General features: G+C 48.9%; 1 protein-coding gene across 1 annotated transcript in view; it reads left to right on the top strand.

Annotated features, from left to right (window-relative positions):
- Positions 1–1129: 1129 nt before the first annotated feature.
- The window catches only part of ARHGEF28 (Rho guanine nucleotide exchange factor 28), a 304052-nt gene continuing 298085 nt past the window's right edge, over positions 1130–7096 (top strand). Inside the window, exon 1 of the mRNA XM_039242075.1 lies at positions 1130–1181. The gene's annotated coding sequence lies outside the window, so the exon portion shown is untranslated. The remainder of the gene's footprint in view (positions 1182–7096) is intronic.

Here is a 7096-nt window from a genome sequence, read left to right as displayed (position 1 = left end):
AAAGACTTCAGAGGCAGGATCCTCTTGTTTTGCGCTCTTCTTCAGGAGCTCTGTCAGCAGATTGGGTGAGACAAGGTGACGCTGGAAAGAGAGGCACAAATGGCCAAGACGCAGGACAGGTGTTGCAGACTGCTAGGAACAGGTGGGGGGAGTGGAGGGTGCCCTTCCCAGAGGGCTGTCTTGGTGGCCAGCTTCCTTGGACGACACACCCCTGTCCCGGCTCTGTGGTTGGCAGGCCTTCGCAGAAAAACAAGGATTCAGGGTACTCACAAGTAAAGTCAATTTGGTAACTTTGCCTTTAAAGTTGGTCTATAGTCGGTGTTTTGAAGGCCTGGCTGATGGAGAAGTTTCTCTGCTTGGGGTTCTGAGGAGCTAACCGGAAACGCGCACTGGATGTTAGGGGAGTCCCTCCAACGCAGTCGTCCGTTGTGCAAACAGGTTATGGATTTCATGAGAAAGTTTTGCATTATGATGCCTTGGAAGGGGGCTACGAGCATGCAGGGACGCGAAGAGAACGGAAGCTCGCACAGCCCTGGGACACAGGGACGTGAGCCTCAAGAATAAAGAGGGCGTCTGGTTTTTAATACTTGGGCTATGTTCTGTCACCGGTGTGGTGGCTTTTAAGTGACCAGCCTGCGCCTCCCCAGGGCACGGCCAGCTCCTTCCTCAGGCGGCGCCGCAGCAGGCCCGTGGGCGCCCGGGGAGCGCGGGCGCCGCCCCCGGCCCCGCAGGGCCGCGCCAGCCTCCGCCCGGCTCGGCGCTCCGGGACGGGGGAGGGCAGCCGAGGCGCGCCGAGCGGGGGCTGGCGGAGACGGCGCGGTCGGGCCGCTTCAGGTTTCGTCCTGGAGCCGGTGGCGGGCGCGGCGGCGGGCGGGCCGGGCCATGTGACGCCGGGGCCGGGAGGTGGGCCGGCGGGGATCCGGTGGCAGCCGGCAGGCGCGCGGGGCGCGGGGGCGGCGCGAGCGGCGGGCGCAGCCAGCCGGCTCCGGGAGCGCGCCCGCGGCTCCGCCCCCTCCGCCTTGGCCGCAGCCTCCCCGGGCCGCCGGGCGTGGGCAGCTTCGGGGAGAGCCTTCCCGGCTCCGGGCGGCGGCGGGCCGGGGCGCGTTCCAGACGCCCTCGGGCAGGGCGCGGGCTGCCGCGCCTCGGCTGCGTTCCGGGGGCTGTGGGGGCCCTGGCTGCAGGTGAGTGCGCTTTGGGGCTCCGACCCTCCGCGACTCCCAGTAGCGCGGGGCAGAAAAGTTTGCTCCCCTCGCCCGAGTTCTCTTATCTCAGAATTACTCTCTCCAGGGTACTGGGGGACGCGGGGGGTAGCGGAGGTGGAGAGGCGGGTGCTGCTTTGGGGTTTGCGGCGCGAGGGATGGCCGCCGCCTCCCGGCCCCTCGGGGACGGCAACAAGTGCAAAGGGCTGCACAGTCCGCTGCCGAGCGTGGGGTCGTTTGCGCCGCGCTGCCGGGAGCGCACCGAGAAGGCTGTGGCTCCCCGCGTTCCCGCCCCCACCAGCCCCTCTGGGGTGGGGGTGGAGGAGGGTCTCGGATCGGCAGGTGGATGCCCAGTCGGTGTCCTTTGAGAGCCCCAGAAATGCACGCCTGCGGTGGAGATGGGGGGCGGGGGTCTCGAAAGCTGATTTCCCCTCGGTGCCTTGGCTCCAGCGTGACGGTCCTTTCGGGGGCTGGGCTCCCGAAGAGCAGACCTCATGGTACAAGCACTACCACTCTTTGATATGGAGACGTTTGCTGTATTTTCAAAGTAGTTACTTGATTATGAGAGGCGGTCGGCATCCCGTCGGATTTTATTCTTACGGATCTGTTTGGCCCTTGAATACCTGGCATGTGGGTTGGTGGTACCTTGACCGTCTCCTGCATAACGGTGGGCTTGTGCTCGGCCCAGGAGGCCCCCTTCCCTGTCGAGGCTGTGTAGAAGCTTGGTGCTGAGGCCGCTTTGGAAACCCAGCTCTGGTTTCCCGGGCGCCAATTAGATTTCCAGCAGAGAATCCATCTGCCTCCCTAGGAACCCACAGCGTTTCCCTATTGGTTACAGCTGGGTGGGTCAAGAAAAGGCAGCGACATCTATGTTTGCCCAGCTTCCCGAAATGACCCCTGCCTGGGTCTAGACAAATCTCTGCAGACCTGGAATTACGGTGGTTTACCACCAGCCCCGCGCCAGTTGGGAAAGAAAAGAAAAAACCCCAAACCTTAAAAAACAAACAAACACCCCGCTCCCCAACCCCTCTCATTATTTATGGTCCCGTGGGGTCTCTGGTTTTCCGAGGCTTTCTCGTCCTCTGTTCCTAGGCCCTGGAGCTGTCAGGGAAAGCAAAATCCTGTTTTCACAACAGAGACAGAGTCTTGTCCTTACTAGGTTTTGTGGGTTGCTGTTTGCACATGACAATGCAAACAGTGAGAACTGAGGGGAAGGTTTCTGTATATATCCTGGGTTTTACATACAGATTCATAAAATATCTATTTGCCTCCCCTTGATTACTGGTCTACCTAACAACTTTGGAGTGTCTGGAGGACAAGAAATGAATATTGCAAAAACCTTTGGAATTGCTTTCTACAACATAGTATTTCAGTATAAGGGTCTGTAGTGAACTTTGTGTGATTATTGTGCTCACTAACTTTGAATAAATAAGAAATTGGATCACATCAGACCTCTGATTTAGTGGTCTGGAAAGTGAGGCACACAGCTTCTGGGTGTCTCGAATGGCCTGGCTAATAGGAGAATGGAGATGAGAATTAGTGTTTGTTCTGCTTTTGACTGTTTTCTTCCTTATCACGACCGAATAACCTGTCAACTAGGAACAAGTTATGTAACAGGTGTCATTAGACTTTGCTTTGAAGCATGTGTACTGCCCTTTAAGAAGTTTAGAAACACTTAAAGAGGAAAATGGTAACAAAGGCTCGATGAAATTTCATCAGTGGACTCAATTGGGGTTACCACCTTCTTCTTTTTTTTTTTTAAACATGTGAGCAGTGCAGAAGAGTTTAGAATATTTTCTCATTGTGCTTTTAAAAATATTCTGTGGTGCCTAAGACGAATTAGGCAGAAATTTCAGGTGAGATCTGATACATGACCTTTGGTATATGCCATATGAGGAAAGGAAAAGTATCCTCAATAGGTATTAAAGCTGGAATACAATACTTTTATGTTTGGCATTATGTAGAAAAATAAGTACTATGTTGGTATTTAAGCTCTAACTTAAAGTCTGGCCAGAGTTTATTACCAAGTAGGCAGTACAGAAAAATGAATGCTATAAATATTGGAAAACCTTTTATAATTGGGGCTTGGCTAGGATGGTACTGCCAAATGATTTTGGTAGATGATGGTGAAGCCCAAATTACTCTAAAACTCCTAGACTAATGGTATTATGTTTAAATTTACTGATTAGATAGGACCGATCTAGTTGATAAAGGTTTTGTGTAATTGCATTTTTGTTTTAGTTGAACAGAGGAGCCATAGGATAATTTTTTAAATGTGACTTTAAGATTTGTTACAAAGAGGGGCGACCGGGTGGCTTAGTTGGTTGAGTGTCTGACTTTAACTCAAGTCATGATCTCTCTCTCAGTCTGTGGGATCAGGCCCTGTGTTGGGCTCTGTGCTCATACCTAAGAACCTGAAGCCTGCTTTGGATTCTTTGTGTGTGTGTGTCTCTCTCTCTCTCCTCCCCCCTCCTCTTGTGCTCTGTCTCTCAAAAATGAATAAATGTTAAAAAAAAATATTTGGAAAAGATGGGTCAGGTTGGTAATTCTAAACTGGGTTCTAAATTTCTATAGGTTTCACATCTAAGGCAGTACTTGACTAAGTTCTGAGTTTTTAGGATCTGTTGTATTTTGAGTGGACTTTTGCACACTCGACACTAAAACATTTGACTGGTAAAATATCAGGTGCCTTTATGTGGTAGTACATCTTAATCAGCTGTAATTTTTTCCTTAATTTGATCTTGGCACAATGGTAATTTGCTTATTTCTAGCATTACTGCTCCTGGACTACTTCTCCTGGATAACCAAGATAATGAGATTTGACATAATTTTTTAAATGAGGGAAAGCAAAAACGTCATGTAATTGAATATTGGGCATTTGTTCTAGTGATCTTCATTTTGAACCCTTTTATCAAATATTTACTTTTATTCTTCAGACGTGATTCTCTTTAATTTTTTTCCTGAATTAAAGGTTTGACTTCTTTTTTTTTAACGGTTGAAAAACTTTTTAAAAAATATTTATTTTTGAGAGAGGGAGAGAGAGAGAGAGAGAGAGCGAGCGAGCTAGTGAGTGAGCAATAGTACGAGCAGGGTATGGGCAGGGAGAGAGGGAGACACAGAATCCAAAGCAGGCTCCAGGCTCTGAGCTGTCAGCACAGAACCCTATGTGGGGCTCAAACTCACGAACCATGAGACCATGACCTCAACTGAAATCGGCTGCTTCACTGACCGAGCCACCCAGGTACCCCTACATTTTTTTTAAATGTTTTATTTTTTCCGAGAGAGGGAAAGTGAGAGTCTGAGCAAGTGGGGGATGGGATAAAGAGAGGGGGACAGAGGATCTGAAGCTGGCTCTGTGCTGACAGCAGCAGCAAGCCTGATGTGGGACTCCCAACTCCTGCAACCTCGAGATCATGATCCCAGTGGAAGTCAGATGCTCAGCCGACTAAGGTGCCCCTGAGGTTTGACTTCTGTAGGAAGTTAATGTAAAAGTAAGGCATCTTGAGAGGAAAACTTTGTATCTGTGAGTGAAGGTCGGGTTGGTGGAGATGGGCAGTGAAAGGTTTACTTTGCTTGATAACAGGTGTAGAAGAGACCCTCAGATCCAGCCCTCCAGCGAAATTCTGTCTATTTCAAGTGGCCGGCTTTGTTTGAGAGGTGTGCACGTGATCATTTTACCTTCTTGAAAAATACCTAAAGGGTTAATGATGTCTCTATATTGAAATGCATAGACCTTCCCTTCATATGTTAATCAAGAGATAAATTGCCTGCTAATGACTTTATGGTTTAGCTCCTAATTTCATTGGCAAACAGAAGTTACCATGCCCTTGTGCTTTAAGGCTTGCTCCTTTTCTTCCAACACTTTATAACTTAAATTCTTTAAAACTATAACAAAGCGAATAGCATTGGCGACTCTGGAGCCAGATTGTCTCGTTAGACCGCCCGGCTCTATCCTGCTTGTATGACGCTTCTCTGCCTGGGCTTTTCTGTTGGTAACATGGGGATAATCATTGTAACCTGCCCCTTTGTGTTGTTGGGAGATTCAGTGAGTTAATTTACAGAGAGCCTTTCTAGAAGTGTGTGGCAGAGAGTAAGTGCTAGAAAACATTGGTGATGATATTGATGACAAATGGTAAATAGGCAATTACAGAGTTTTAGCTTTAGCAGGTTGTTCGAGTTTCACAAAGCAGTGAGAGGTCATTGTGAAGGTGCCATAGTTAGGATTCAGGGATGGAGATGGCCTGAGATCTTCCAGCTGTGTGACCTTGGCCAAGTGCAATCCATCTCAGGGTCTCTGTGCCCTCCTCTGGTAAAACAGTAGACTGGATGGTCTCTACGGACTGGCCGGTCCTCATAGTGTAAACTAATGAAATTGGGAAGGTGGGCATTTGTCAGTGGGCGGCGCTGCCAGGAGTGTACGGTCCACAGGATTGGTACAGTATCTGCAGTAGTATCACAGTAGTCTGTGAACATTTTGATGGGATATGAGCGATTAAGACCATTAACTTCCCGGGGCGCCTGGGTGGCTTGGTTGGTTGAGCGTCCGACTTTGGCTCAGGTCACGATCTCATGGTTCGTGGGTTTGAGTCCCGTGTAGGGCTCTATGCTGACAGCTCAGATGGTGGAGCCTGCTTCGGATTCTGTATGTCCCTCTCTCTCTCTGACCCTCCCCTGTTCCTGCTGTCTCTCTCTCTCTCTCTCTCTCAGAAATAATAAAAAGAAAAAGAAAAGCAAGCAAACATTAAAAAGACCATTAACTTCCCTCATCTTGCTTTCCAGACAGTCATCAGGTTGAAATGACTGTGTTATCTTTCTGGACTTAGTCCAGAGAGATTTCACACATCAAAGTCTAGATCACATGCATACAGGTCATAGGCCAGCCACCCTGCTCTAAAGAGCTCCCTGTGTTTTAAAGGGGTAGTACAGCTCTTGGAAGTCAAGAGACCAGTGGGTAGATGTTTTCTGAATTTTATGATAAAAATTCCACACCTGATAAACAGGAAAGCCTTAACAGGAATGCTGTAAACTACAAGGATTTGGAGCACAGGAGGTCTATTGAGGAATTAAAAGTACCGGTGAAGGGGCACCTGGGTGGCTCAGTCCGTTCAGTGTCTGACTTGAGCTCAGGTCATGATCTCATGGTTCATGGGTTCTAGCCCTGTGCTGACAGCTCAGAGCTTGGAGCCTGCTTTAGATTCTTTATCTCTTTCTCTGTCTGCCCCTTTGCCACTCATGCACTCTGTCTCTCTCAAAGATAAACAAACATTAAAAAATAAAGTACTGGTGAAGTTCAAGAGGTTTCCACTGGGGCACATTTCTGTCTTGTGTGCTCCCCTCCCAGCCTTTGTCTCCCTCCATTTCTACCTCCAGCCTCCTGGTTTGCGGTATGACCAGGTGTTAGTTTCAAATGGTAGGAGGTGCTCAGGGATGGAAATTGTGGCTTCTTACTTTGAGCCCCAACCCAGTATTCCAAGCTTCGTGGCTTGCTGTCATCACTGGGTTTAGAATCTCAGGTGGGCCTGGCCTTAAAAAAAATTTTTTTTAATGTTTATTTTTGAGAAAAAGATTGAGTGTGAGGGGGGAGAGAGAGTGAGAGATAGACAGACAGACAGAACCTGAAGCAGGCTCCAGGCTCCTTGATGTCAGCACAGAGCCTGATGCATCAGGGCTTAAATTCACAAGTTTGAGATAATAGCCTGAGCCAAGGTCAGATGCTCAACCCACTGAGGGCCTGGCCTTTTTTTTTTTTTTTAAATAAAGGTGATACACCTAGATTTGCTGTCTGTTTCCTAACCTTGAGGTGATACACCTGGTTTGCTATCTATTTCCTAAACTTGAGGTGTTTCTGGCATTTTACTTATGAATATTTTCAGGAAAGGATTTTTCTCATGGACTTC

The sequence above is a fragment of the Hyaena hyaena genome, unplaced genomic scaffold, assembly GCF_003009895.1.
Source record: "Hyaena hyaena isolate Hyena2069 unplaced genomic scaffold, ASM300989v1 scaffold_205, whole genome shotgun sequence".
In the NCBI taxonomy this organism is placed as follows: Eukaryota; Metazoa; Chordata; class Mammalia; order Carnivora; family Hyaenidae; genus Hyaena; species Hyaena hyaena.
The sequence above is the reverse complement of the archived record's forward strand: the minus strand, read 5'-3'. Positions and strand labels throughout refer to the sequence as shown.